The sequence below is a fragment of the Mustela putorius genome, unplaced genomic scaffold (genome assembly GCF_011764305.1).
Source record: "Mustela putorius furo isolate JIRA1106 unplaced genomic scaffold, ASM1176430v1.1 tig00000430_pilon_pilon_pilon, whole genome shotgun sequence".
Lineage (NCBI taxonomy): Eukaryota > Metazoa > Chordata > Mammalia > Carnivora > Mustelidae > Mustela > Mustela putorius.
The window spans coordinates 21,976,393-21,991,541 of NW_025421377.1; the positions used below are offsets into that span (position 1 = coordinate 21,976,393).

General features: G+C 42.0%; 1 protein-coding gene across 1 annotated transcript in view; it reads right to left on the bottom strand.

Moving 5' to 3' along the window:
• Positions 1 to 15,149, bottom strand: part of ADAMTS3 (ADAM metallopeptidase with thrombospondin type 1 motif 3) — a 251,730-nt gene that overhangs the window by 232,367 nt on the left and 4,214 nt on the right. The window lies entirely within an intron of this gene.

A 15,149-nucleotide genomic window follows, 5' to 3' on the forward strand; every position in this document is an offset into this window, starting at 1 on the left:
GTGAAGCCTGGATATCAATCCAAGTTATACTCCAAAGCCCATACACTCCTTCTACTCCACTGAGCTGTGCCCCAGAGATCACAGAACATTTGCAGAAAACAAGGAGAATGGGTAAAAGAAAAGCAGAAATCATAATCCATAAATTAAATATGTAGATGTTGGTCAGTTAAGAGCAAATGGCAATGCCATGTGGCAACAAATTCCACACCTGGGACAGGTTCTCATTTTAATATTTATGTCTGCCTGGAACCTGCCTTGCATGATGTGTGGCCAGCTACAGGTTAAACTCAATGGCACAACTAATTCCCCTCGTTTAGCCAAATATACTATGTCTGTTGAAATGCAAACACCCTGGGGAAAGATAACTCATTGAATAAACCATTTATCCCTTATTAGAAATAATTTGGAAGCAAGACAGTGGATCCTGGAGAAGGATATGAGGAGAAGGAGGAAAAAAGGAAACAAGCAAAATCTGTAACAGAAATTTAAAACTCCCCCACCTTTATGATTCCAACCTAAGACTAGTCCTGCAGTATGTAAAAGGACCCTAAAAATTCCATGACCTACGAATATCTCTCGCCTAGAGCAATCACGTGTACATCATCCAACAAATCAAAGCGTAAGACTCATAACTGAACTATAACTATAACTGCTGATCTTAAAGTAACCTTATCGAATATGTTCATTCTGTTCCTGCTTTTTAAATACTTCAAACAGTGTATAAAATATCAGAAGACAAAGGAAGGCATTTTACAACTTGGAAATTCTCTGAATGCATGCTTGATACCATTATGCCATTTAGAATGCCCGATGTATTTAAACAAAATACCCTTCTTTATTAAATGCACAGATCAAATAGTTACTAGGCAGAGGAGTGAGGACTGTTGCCTCCCAGAGTAAAGTGAAGCCTGGCTCCAACCCTGGGAGGAGAAGCAGAGGCACGATACCTGCTTTGTGAGTTCTCTGGACCAGAGTCAAGGACCCACACTAGGCATCAGCATTAAGCACAGATGCAAAGATGTCGTCTCTCTTACAGCTTAATCCCTGGGGAATACTTTTGTAGCTTCTGGCTTATAGAAAGAACTCGAAATTTTAAGGCATGATCTCGAGTGTTGCAGGAGCAGAGTGATGGAGGGGAAGCTCTCCACAGTAAGGGGTGAATCAGCTCTCGGATGTAGACTGACAAAGCCTAACCCCAACTAAGTACAAACTCCTTACGGACAAGAAACTCCCCCATTCATCTTGGTATTTCCAATATCATCTAATACAAGATTTTGTACACGCCACAGTCTCTTGTCAGTAGGATTTGTCTAAGTTAGTAACGTAGGTAACCGGAGAACCTTTGCTTTGCCCATGCTGACTTACAAGATATCCTACCAGAGGGACAAGGGCTTCTGGCTGCACGAGTAATCCCACTTATAACTCTTTCTCTAACAATTCATTCACTGTTTCAAAGGAAGGAGATTTCCCATCTCCACCGAAGGAAATTCACACGCCCAAAGTCTAGACAATATACTGATGCCTGGATTAAGTTACTAGAGAACTAGAAAATTCAGGAAGAATGCAAGCAGACTCCTCCACACCCAGGAGGACACCCAGAGCCTCAGGCTTACAGCACAATGTGCATCCTAGATTCTCTGGGACAGTTCCATTTTCCACTGTCAGACAGTATGTTCTGCATTTTTATACAAAATAAAGATGGTATATTTCTACAGAGCTTGGTCTTCTCTGATGCTAAATAAGAAGTCCTTCCTAAAATGTACACATAAGACACACTGCTGAAATTAACCCCAGAATGAGTGATTTTCCAATTAGGAATTACTGTAACCAAAGGAAAAGATGCAGTTAGTGACCCCTCAGGCTGCCACCCCCCTGAGCAGTAGTTAGCAGAACTGACAAAGGAGCTACCGGGACACCTGCCACTTATTGGCAGGATAAATGCTGGGCACTGTGCTTTGTGATCAAGAATATACCATCTCTACAGCACCCGAGTAGCTCAGTCGGTTAAGTGTCTGCCTTTGGCTCTGGTCATGATCCCAGGGTCCTGAGATCGAGCCCCGAGTCTGGCGCCCCGCTACCAGGGAGCCTAACTCCTCCCTCCCTTTATCCTGCTACCCCTGCTTGTATTCTCTAACTCTCTCTCTCTCTGTCAAATAAATAAATAAAATATTTTAAATATATATACCATCACTAATTCTCACAGCAATCGCAGCAAGTGGGTGTTCTCCCTAGTTTATCAATGAAAAAGCAGGCCTAGGAGACCTCACACATTGCAAGGAAGAAGCCAAGGGGAAAATTCAATTTTTATCATTTTGACACTGAGGACCATGCTGCTATGCTCTTATTCACTTCAAAATGGATAGAACATCTTGCTGTCGATTTCTAATTTAAGATCTGACTTATAAAGGAAAACTAACACAAGAATGACCATGTTCTGTCTACCCGCAGCTAGACAACCAATATTGCCTCCAGTGTAGTCTCGAAAATTTCTGTTAAAGGCTCTTAAATTGGGAAGGCTCTTAAATTTGCTCTTTGGAAAACAAAAAAAAAGGTGGGAGGGGGTGGCGGGGAAAGCTCACCACCATCAAAACTATTTTCATCTCAGATTACAATCATACAAGCAAATTAAATTATACCAGCGGTAAGTTACTGTATTCAGACATGACAAACTTCACAGGTCCAAATCCTTCCACAAAGCAGGACAGCCTGTGGATAAGGAAGGCACTGCACCATTAGAAAGCAGTAAGTTAAGTCCGTGCATGACCCTGACCAAGTTCTTCAGTTTCCCTCAGGTTCAGTGTCCTCAGTTGTTAACTGGAAGCTAGAAATACTTCCCACTGCATAGGTCTAGTGAGAGGTTTAAATGAGATTATGCAGAGGATGCAATAAATGTGAGTTATTGAAACCTTCAATGCAAGGTAGCTACTCATTCAAAGACTGCCAATGTGCAATTTTAAGATTCGAAACTATATAACCACCAGCAGAGACGGCCGAAGGGCCACGGCAATTCGTCTATAAAGGTTTTCGTGGGCCATAAATTCTACAAGCACAAATGGCTGGAGCCACCATAAAGCCACACTGCGATCACTGAGTCACCTGAACAGGACTCAGATGCAGTGAAGCTCCCACCCCCGACTGGCGTCTGTGCACACGTGGTCCATCTTCCTCCAGGCGCTACGGAGAAGCTGCCTGTGGTCATACCTAGGAGCAAACTCTCCACTCGTGCACCTTATCCTAACCCCTCCGGCCTCTGCAAGAGCTGCCTCTGCAACTGTCCTCTCCTCTTTCCGTATCCGTTTCCCCACATCACTAGATCATTCCCACCGACAAATAAACAAGCTGCCCTCTTATCTCCCATCCTTAATAAAAATCCTCTGACGTCACATCCCACTCCGGCTAAAACCCCATCACTTCATGACCCTTTATAGCAAAATGCTCCAAAAGGTTGACTACAAGAGATGTCCCCAATTCCTCTCTTCCCACTCTTGCTCCTTCTCGAGCCTGATCCAATCAGGCTCTTGAGGTCACTAGAGACCCCATGTTGCTAAAACCAATGGTCCACACGCCCGCTCCTTCCTTGCTGCTTCAGCAGATTCTGACCCAGCTTATTTCTCCTTCCTTCTTGAAATAAGTTCTCTACTTAGCTTCCAGAACATTGCCCTTGTGGCTCTCCTCCTTCCCCCATGATCCCTCCTCCTCATTCTCCCTTCCTCGCATCCCTTGGTTTCTGCAACTTGCATACACGGCCGAGCCACAGGACCTGGTCCTTGGACTCCTCTCTCCTACATTTACCCTCTGCAGGATGGTAAGTTCATCCCATGAGTTTGAGTGTCTTTACCATCTTTTATCTCCGGCCCCGGCTTCCTCCATGGGCTCCTCTCTTGTCAACTCCATTGTCTTCCCAGGTGGACGTTCCCTAAGCCCTCCAACCTCCAACTTAACATTCCCAGAAGTAAACTTCCTCTCTCCCTGCTCTAAGGTCAGTAACTGGCAACGCTATCCTCTTAGCCACTCAGAGCCAACACCTGGCTAAACCACCCTTGACTCTTGTCACATCACAAATCAAATCTCCAACAAATTCTATTGACTCAGCCTTCAAAGATGCCACCGAACAGTGACCTCAGCTCACCACCAGCCCGGCCACTACCCTGGTCCAAACCAGGGGTCCCAGTTTTTATTGAGCCTCATACCTGTTCTTGCTTCTGCTCCTCTCCTTTATAAATCATCCTCAAAACAGAGCCAGAGTAGTTACAGTGACAGGTCAACTCCTTGTTCTTCTCCTCAAAACCCATCCCAGAGTGAAATGGGTTTGCTCTGTCCCACAGCCTGGTACTGAGAATTCTCACATCTCCAGGCCGCTGGGATGGCTTTCCTCTGGGATGCCCTCCTCAGTTCCTTCAGGTGTTGCTTTACTGTGAGCCTCTCTCATGGAGCTCGGTCCTGACCAGCATCCATCTCATCACTCTATCCTCTTTCCGCATTTTATTTTTCCCCACAAAACTTACCACTCGCTCTGACACACCATAAATTATACTTATGTGTACTTATTGTTCCTTCCACTAGCGTATAAGCTCCAGGAGGGCACAGATTTTTATCCGTTCTCTTTCTACCGCTCGCCAATGCCTAAAATAGAACCTGAAGGAATGAATGGATGAGAGCAGACTGAGCCCAAGGGTGTATCTAAAATTAGAATGTGGGGCACCCGGGTGGCTCAGTGGGTTAAGCCTCTGCCTTTGGCTCAGATCCTGATTTCAGGGTCCTGGGATCGAGTCCTGCATGGGGCTCTCTGCTCAGCAGGGAGCCTGCTTCCCCCACTCTCTCCCTCTGCCTGCCTCTGCCTACTTGTGACCTCTATCAAATGAACAAACAAATAAATAAATGAAATTAGAATGCACCATCTTTTCCCCAAAGAACAATTTATCACCAAGCAATCAAAGACAGCTAAGTAGACAAGTTGTCTATACCTCTACAACCAGAATTTTGCTTGCAAAAGTTGTTTCTACTTCTCACAGCTCTCGCTGACCAGTAATTCAAATATTTCATAGTATCTAGGTCTTAGATTTAAGCTACTAAGAACCAGAAAGTGGATCTGGTCATTAAAACAGATCTCCTGGAATGCAGACACAGAGCCCCTCACAGTTAGAAACAAGTAACAGGAAACCAACCCCATTCTGCTATTCCTTTAGATATTCATAGAATATCTATAAAGGTCAAAAATAAAAATGACCTTGAAAACCATCTAATCTTTGCCTATTTCTTACAATGAAGGCACCTCAAGTAGATGTTTTTTGAGTTTTTTGTTTTTGTTTTTTGTTTTTTTAAGTTAGAGGTGGAAAGCCTTTAACCTGCTCCTGCTCTCTGTGAAGAAAGATTTTTCTCTGACTCTCCTGGGCCCCTCCATCTCTTAGCTCACCCTTTTCCCAGTTAAAGAAGAGTGATGTCTGTGATTGCTAAGTCTAGGAAAAATAAGAAGTTTGCAAAGCTCAGCACCTCCCTCCCCATTCTTCTTCCTCGGAAGGATCCTGAAAAGGAGCACAGGTTGTCCTTCACATCATAGGGCAAAAGCCCTGCCCTAGCCCAGCAGACCCTGTCACACGCCGCCTGGGGTATGTACTTCCTATCAAAGTGAGAGCCTCCTGTTCCCCTGGCCTTGTTTGTAAAGGATATATTTACTACATCTTTATATCTGCTATTTCTAACTTGTTCCCTCAAGCAAGTGAGAGAGCTGTGTTTTCATTCAAGATTTCCTCAGAAACTCAAACTACCTTTAAGAAAAAGTATCATCGTATCTCCTCTGGATGACAATACTAACAAGTCTCCTTGTCAGAGAATTCTCTAGAATCCTCATTTGAGAGTTGAACTTAAAGCGTCTTCCTCCTTGGGTTGAATCAAAGAGACACATTCTTGTGAGGGAGAGAGAGAGAGAGAGTGTGTGTTTGTGAGAGATGTGTGTACATCTGTATATATACATACTAATATTAAAAATAATCTACATCTAAGTATTTGAGGAGGCAATGTTTTATGTTTCCATATACTTAAAGACCTTGTGGCTGACCAGACTTTGCATTTTAACATCAACCACATTAGAATTTTCTCACAGTTTCAAAATTGTAACCATTTCTGAGACTTTGGGCCCTTTTGCACATGTCGGTGTACTTGCACAGAACAGGCCCTCTCTAAATACACGCTGAAAGAAAAAAAGGAACTTCCCTCACACTGAAATTTGAACATGGCAGTTCTTTGCCTAGAATAATGTGCCCTACATTCTCTTCACCCCTAAAATATCTCAACCAAAACTCTCATTTTCACTTAAATATTCAGCTTGCCTTCCTGCCTTCACCATTTCTGTTCATGACCCGTTGATTCTCCCAAAGCCCCAGGCTAGGAAACGAACCTTGTATCCATTTCCCGCCCCCCATTCACTATCATTCACGTCCTACTGTTTTCTCCGTAGAAATTTCTGTCCAACTAATCCCATTTCTTCAGATTGCTTCAAGTCTTCGTCACCACACACCGCCAACCTCGAAGTGCCAAGTCCAAACTCCCCAACATCATTGCTCACTACCGAATACTGTATAAATTGTAAAAATATTATCTGAATTACTGCCAGGAAAATTGTTTCAAAGTCCCACATGTAAAATGCCTTAATTCTGCCACTTGCTACCTCTGTGATTTTGGTCACTTAAGACCTCCATGTCAGTACTCATCTGTAGATCGAGGGTAATAGTATTTAACTCACAGACTTGTAAAAATTAACTGACCTAATCCAAAGTGTTTAGGACACTATTTGGCACATAGGAAGGGTTCGATAAATGTTAGGTGTTGATATTACTAGGTTCTTCTCTCTGAATAGTTTCAGTGGCTCATCATCACTTCAGGATAAAACAGACTCAGAAAACTGATAGCTTTTTTCCATGTTAGACATGGAAATCGCCTTAAAGAACTCTACTAATCAAATCCTCTCTCTTCACAAATAACGAGCTGAAACTCGCAGACCAGATCACTGAACCCAAATCAAAACTAAACTGTCATTTAAGGCCCTCCACGCTCTGTCAGCCAACTTCTTTGCAACATCATTTCTCATTTTGTCCTACTGGAACATTCTAATGGGTTGCCTAGACCCAACTTAATCCCGTCTGTCCTCCAAGTCCTACTCTACCGTTTGCCCCCAGGGAAAGGACTGCTGCTTTCTCTCCATCTGTACAATTCCAACCTGGCCTGTCGGACCTGTCTCAAGTCCCATCTCTCCCAGAGTACACACCTTGTCCAGAGCACACCCCTGCTGGTCTAAGCCTCTTAGATCTCACCATCATGCATTACCTGTATTAAGTTCTAAAAATCTCTATGGGAGAAAACTTATATGCTTGCTTCTGTCTTTTCAGAGATTTTAAGCTCTTTGGGATGAAGCTGTGGTATCTTAACTATGTTTAAGTGTTCCCTGCATACAGCAGTCTTTGGGGGGAAAAAAAAATCAATGGCAGTTTTTGGAAGTGGGGTTCTTGAGGGGGAATGTTTTCATAGTATGCCCCTGTGGCCCAAGCTCTGAGATCATCTTAATTCCTTCACACATTCAGTGTCCAAAGCTCACAACTGGGACAGGCAGCTTGGTATCCATCTAGTATGTTGTGCAGTGATATCCAAATGTCTCCCAGAGGTTACCAGATATCCCCAACACGTTACAAAGACCACACTATAGAATAGTAAGAGAACAGAATCACTAAAACTTCAAGGGACTACAGTACAAAGCTCACACACATCACTGCAACCGTTAGTTGATCTAACGAAGCCCAAAGCTACTCCTGGCACAGACGATATTGGAACCCTTTGATTAATGCAATAGGGCTTGAGTTCCCAAGCAAAGAAGGGAAAAGGTGGGGTACCCAAGTTCTGGAGTCAGTACTGCGTTTAAATTCTGATTTCAGAGTGATGTGCATTTTGGCCTCTGCAAGCAAATTATCAAATTAAGGCTGAGAGGTTGTAAAAGGAGGATACTAATGGATTCAAACAAGGTAAGGCACATAAAAGATTAGTACATCTTGTAACAATATAAGAAAAGAAAAATTAGCTGAGCTTATTATCGCCTTGACCATTCCCATCCAGGTGGAGCTGCAGAAGATTCCTTCCATGTCCCAGCACCTCTCAGGCCTCTCGTATCTCCACTCCCACCCCAGTCCGGTGTTTCTGACCAGAAGGGATCTTCGGCTCCATGCCAACCGAGGGCCTGAAGGCCAGGCCAGCCGAAACAACCCGCACTCTGTTACCCCACCCAGACACGGAGATTCTCTCCCAAGAATTGGTTGATGACTATAAAGAGAGAGTTTACACAGGCAATTTCCTTTCTCAGGTACAAATTCTCAGGATGCAACAATCTGGCCACAAGAAGGAAAGCAAATAAGCATTTTCAAGATCTGCTAAGGAAGCAGATCCAACAACATTTCCAAATCCTTTGCTGAGGGCAGGAGAATGAGTTTCATCGGAAATGACAGGAGCCAGCTGCTCCAGGAAAAATGTGAGCAAGGTGACAAGTAGACGTTAAGGAAGACATCACACGCTGAGGGCTTCCCAAGGCTATACACACCCACGGAGACGGGGACGCATCTTCACCGAGAGGCAGTTAAAAGTTCGTTGTGACACGTGCTGAACTTCTGAACACAGCCAAAGTCTTTTTCCTCACTTCATCTCCTCTAGGCTCTTACCACCACAAGGCAGAGAACCTCTTTGAAGTCTTTTACTTTAATTGCAAACCTACTCTCAGACTCAAAGATTTCTCATCAAGCTCTTGGAGAAAAAAGAGAGAAAGCCTTTTCTTTTTTCCCCTCATTAAGAAAGAAAAAATAGTTGTGAACTTAAAAATTCTTCACATTTTTTTAAATCTGGCTTTTTCATAAATATTTGTTGCAATTGCACAATGTTTACATTCAAGACAGTCACTTAGGAAAGAACAACACATTCCTTAGTGTTCCGGGTCATGAAATCAGGTAAAAGAAGATCTTTCAAGAAAAAAAAAGAAAAGAAGAAGAAAAATGTCCAAGTATTTTCTTTGTTTGCTACATTTTTTAAAATTTTATTTATTTATTTGACAGAGACACAGTGAGAGAGGGAACTCAAGCAGGGGGAGTGGGAGAGGGAGAAGCAGCCTTCCTGCTGAGCAGGGAGCCCGATGTGGGGCTCGATCCCAGGACCCTGAGATCATGACCTGAACCAAAGGCAAACGCTTAACGACTGAGCCACCCAGGTGCCCTGTTTGCCACATCTTAAAATGATCAAGTAATCAATAACAGAAGAAGAAGGAGAGAAGATATATTTTTTTTTAAGGTGAGGCTCCATTGTCAAGATGTTAACATTCAATCTTAGTTTTTAAAGAAGCACATCTAATGGTTATATTTATTATCCCTGGAAGTTTTAAAGACTCGGGAGCTATATTAGACATTCTATAAATTAATATTTCTCATACACCTCACAATTTTTTGATGGATAATACTTTTAAAGATGAATATTGAGCCCAGAATTTAAAGCCAGGAAAACAACCATTTTTCCCCGGGGCCAAAGGCTGAGGAAAATAGGACAGATAAGAAATGCAAGCAGCATTTTTAAAGATTTCCACAGAAACTGACTTGTGGTGATTATACTTTCCAAATCTAAAATAGTCTTGCTCACAATATAACAAAGGCATGAGAGACTGGGACAGTCCACTAGGCCACTGTTTCAGCTTCCTATTGCTGCCATAACAAATTGCCACAAACGCGGCGACTTAAAACAATAATCATTTATTATCCTACAGTTCTGGAGGTCTGAAGTCTGAACTAGGTCACAGGGGCTAAAATCAAGGTGTCAGCGGGGCTGCATGTCTTCAAGAAGCTCTGGGAATAATCTGTTTCCTTGACTTCTCGAACTTCCAGAGGCCACACACGTTCCTTAACTCCTGGGTCCCTGCCTTCGTCTTCAAAACCAGAAACATCAGACCAAGTCTTTTCTAATGCTGCCATCTCTCTAGTTTTGTCTTTTTGTCTCCCTCTTTTATTTACGAGGACAGACCTCAGAAAATCCAGGGTCATCTCCCTATTTAAAGACCAGTCGATTAGCAACCTTAATTCCATGTGCAAACTTAACTGCTCTTGTTCATATAACAGAACATACTCATGAGTTCCAGGGATTCGGATGCAGACCCCTTGAGGGGGGGGGCATTATTCTACCTACCCCGCTGCCAGTTCCCAAGCAGTGTGCTGGGGCGCCCTCAGGCCACGGCATGAATACTCCTCTGCTCCCTGGCATCCGCCCTCCTTTTTCCTTAACCGCACCCCCGTGTGCCCTCAGGTTAACCATCCTGCATTCTTCTCAGTCCCCGTAAATCAAGAGTGAAATATCTCAATCCAGGCCACTCAGAGCACTGCATCCCCTGACCACAGCGAATGGTTCCTGGATAAGCTTATGACTCAAGCCAAGTAGCCAATCAACCTCGCTCCCCAAGGCGGGAGTCCGGGGTGGGGGGGCTATCAAAAAACAAGTGCTGGGGCACCTGGGTGGCTCAGTGGGTTAAGCCTCTGCCTTCGGCTCAGGTCATGATCCCAAGGTCCTGGGATCGAGCCCCGCATCGGGCTCTCTGCTCGGCAGGGAACCTGCTTCCCTCTCTCTCTCTGCCTGCCTCTTTGCCTACTTGTGATCTCTCTCTGTCAAATAAATTAAAAAAAAAAAAAAAGTGCTCTATCTAGTGGGGTGAAAGGCAGAATGAAAGCCTAGAAATGCTGGTGACAATACCAGCCACAGCCTGAGGGGCCACCAATCATATCCTGATAAAGAAATAGAACCAACGCAGGAAAATGAGAAGGAAAGAAGAGTTGGGGGAGGAGAGGGAAGGATTTCTGACATTGTCTGAGCCCCTGGTTCAGCTATACCTGACTCCGATCGCCTGATCAATTTTGTCGTCCTTAACAAGTATCAACTGGGTTCGTGTTCTTTGCATCCAAAGGAGTCATGATCAATACAGGAACTTTCTCTCAATGGAACTGGAAAGACTTTCCGTAAGCAAGATGAAAAGAAGAAAGAATTCTGTCCAGTACACAAGAAATAAAGTTGGCATGGAGTCTGTATGCAGTAGTTGTCCTGCACAGTTCATTCCTTACCCAACTGCCCCCTGTGCTACCATATTCCAATGAGTTAAGCAATACTATATTGAGATATCAACATTCAGATAATACATGAAAATAGACCTCTCGAAGAGCTGTCACATGGCGAGCTGAGAGGCTGGAGAGTTTACAAGTCCTTGACACAGTAAATTAAGGTTCCTGGAAATTCACAGTGGTAAGCAGACCTACCAAAATGTACGGATTAGAATGGGGTGGCTCTCACTGAGTGAAAGTGCTTTTTAAAAAGCACAAGACTAAGATAGACTACTAATAATAGCTACTATCCATTATCCTAGCTTGCCTCCCGTGTGCCAGCACTCTGTGAATCCTTTCCAGTTCTATGAACTAAGCAGTCGTAGTATGCCGATGTTCACACAGAAGAAAGAGATGCTTTGAGAGGTTAAAGTCAGCTGGAAAGTAGTAAACTATACAATGAACAAGGTTCTGTGCCCCTGACCGTGTAATGGAAGAATGGCAATGCGTATTAATAGGTCATCTATTGGATAAGCTGGTTATGTTTTAGATTAAGAAATGTAAAAGAGAGATTTTTACATATAAAAGAACTCAAGCTCATTTGAAGAATGATTTCAATCATTTTTTTTAATTCATGTGCATATACACGTGGAAAAATACAAACACTAAATACGAAGAAAGATTGTAGGAAATGTGATTTAACATCTAAGATCCCAGTATTTGAAGATTCATAAGTTTAATCCTATCTTACTTCCCACGAGTTTCCTAAATGTTTTCTTTTTCTTTTGTTTTTTTAGTCACTTCAAAAACAAGGTAGACTGTTTCATGCTGGTCACAATTTATTCTAAATTCCATGAAGATTCATCATGCTATCAATGACATGACCACAAAATCTCTCCTAAGGATTTACAGTTAGTCAGCAAAATCATGTAAACATATTTGGAAAATCAGGATGGATAAATTACTTGTGGGAACAGAGATTCCTAAACTAGGAAACTCTTCCCACGCTTTACTATCCATTTGAAAGAATAATACAACTCTCAAATTCTATGAGATGGATGAATCTTCTCATAGCACTACTAAAATTTACAAGAATTTTGTGTAATTGATGACACTTTGGGGTATTTGATAATTAGAATAATGACTGATAACTAGAAAAAGGATTAATTCATTACATATTTCAAAGACTGCAAAATCAAAGATTTAAAAATTATACTCAGATTTAGGGAGAGCAGAGCTAAAACTAAGTTAAGACTGAAATTTTTAAAAATCAACACTTCCCTATACCACTAGTAAAAGTTCAGATCATACAAACTTCTTTAAAAGCCATCTGTCTCAGCAATCAGCTTCTAGGGCCTTCTCCTAGAGGAGTCCCGTGAAAAGCAGGCAGCTATCTATATACAACACTGGGGGGCAACGTTCATTGTCATGAGAAAATACGTGTCATTAGGGAAATAAGCACATACATTAAGGTTTATCAGGATAATGAGATTAAAATTATGTCTAGAAGGACTGTGTAATGTTATGGAAAACTATACTAAAATAGGAAACAAAACAAAAACAGGTATAGAAAAATAATCCACACAATCTATGTACTGAAAGATGACTGAGTAAGAATATGCTAAGTTGTTAACAGTTCGGTACTTAAGAAGATTGTCAGAAATCTGGGGAATACAGAAAAACTAAAGAAGACAATTATAATGGGCACATGTAAAACGTCTATATTCAGAAGAAAAACTAATTAAAAAGAATTAATCCAACAATTCCTAATAATACACACATCACAGTTCAGGAGTAAAAGCTGATCTCTATTGGAGCAACACAAAGAGAAGGTTCCCAAAATTCTGGCATGAGAGTTCCATCTAAGTCATCACTGTCAACATATCCAGTCCAAGTAGCATAACCAAATCCTTCCTATTGAAACCATTCATGATTTTACCAAGCAATTTGGAATTGTCCCTAATGGCTTTCCAAGGTAATCTGGCTTGGCTACCCACAAGCAAAGAATGCTTAGAGATAATCATCCTGGAAGCAGAAGTGACCACGGGGATTTCTTAACATTTCTGAGCAACATTATGATGATTTGGTACAATGGCAAGAAAAAACAATGAATGTATGAGGAAGAAATATTTCAGCTAGACAGCAACAATAAATTGCTAGTAACAGATTAACATGTTACACTAAATAAGATCTTCATCTACAAAGCTTAAGCATTTGATATTAGCCATCATGAGGCCCAATGGAGGGAGCGAAGCTAAATCAATGACGTCAAATGCATGATCTTTAGATAAAAGAAAGAACAATGGTTATAGAAGTAGTTAAAATTCTAAATTTTAAGCCTTTAAACTCCTTTAAATCACACATTTCTGTATTGCTCCTGGCAAATTGGGTGGTGAGATTTTAATCTTAGGTTACCTTAATTCCGCTGATGCCTGAAACAGAGCAAATGATCTCAAGCAGACATTAGTGCAAAATTAGTGGACGTTCCCAACCTGCACGTGATTCTGTTCAATTTACCAAATCTTGCTGAACAGAAACAGAACAGTGTAAGAAACCAATCAACCTAGCTCCCTGAGCTTTGTGGAATGAAAAGAGAAGTCACGAGGAGCCTTGGTAACACTGAATCATTAATTGTAGAGCCATTATCACCATCCTTATTTTCTTAGGGACTAATGAAACCTGAGGAGGGGCACAGACCGAGAGCATTTAAGAAAAGACAGAACACAGGTAAATCCCAATCTAATATCCTGCTTACTTGATCTATGCACTGAATAACAAATATTTGAGGTCCCACAAGGTACCAAGCCCAGTTTTATATACTGGGGATACAGCAATCATCACGACAAAGTGTCGGCTCTCATGAGGTCTACACCAGTAGATACGCCTACTATAAGCCAAGGACTCAGTGAAGTGACTCACACCAAACCTTGAAAAGCAAATAAAGACCTGCAAAGGATGAAACAATATTTCTCAGTAAACTGGATATTTGAGAGAAGAAGATTAGCGGCCTTATTTTGTTAAGAATAAAAAGTAATGGAATTTGAGACTTGGAAACAGAAATAGGGCAGAGAATGATAGATATGCCCGATTCCGAGAGGTGAGTGAGGGAACTCAGCCCAACACCAAAGCCTCACAGTGATTCTTCTTCTAATGATGCTCAGGCAGTATCTGAGTGGCAGCTTAGCAAACAAAGGGCTCAGAGGATCCTTCTGCAGATTCTACACATCTCCAGTTTCTACAGAACCATGATTATTTCCTGAGCCACATGTGTCCTTACCCAATCGGACCAGCCAGGCAGCTGCCCACAATTACCCTAGGCAACTTCCCAAGGCCATACTCTGAGTCAGAATGAAAACGCTCCCTGATACCCCACAGATGCTAAGTGAGTGTGTCAGGAACCACACTTACACATATATGCACAAAGCATACACACTCACACACGTAGCTCTGTGTACATGCGTGCACGTCTGTATACATGTGTGAGTACAGGTATGTGTGGGTGCAGACAGGTAAGAGGTAAGGAGCTCCTCTTTGGTTGACCAAGCAGCAGAGAAGTAGGTCAGAGTTCAAAGCCTATTTGCCCATATTCTCTGGGGTGAATCATACTTTCCCACATACCAAGAAGGCATTTTCCCACTCGGTATAGAGAGAAGGAAAGAAGAAAAGGTCCGTCCACACACTACATAGGTGATATTTCGTTATACATTCTCACCTGCCCTCATCACAACCACCTTCTTGCTACATAAATACAAGCCTTCCTACTCTAGGGCCTGAAGCATATTAGACATATTTTTTTATTGCTTTCTGAAGCACATATTGCTTTTTTATTTTTAATTTATTTTATTTATTTAATTTTATTATTTCATTTTATTTTTATTTGATTTGATTTACTTATTATTTATTTATTAAAAACACTAAATACTATTTTATTTTATTTTACTTATCAAAAGCACTTCAAAATTGGCAAAAGTAACCTGTCCTGTCAGAAGTCAGGAGAGTGGTTTACCCATCACGTGGGGATAGTGCTAAGAAGGTGTAAAAAGTTGTACTTCT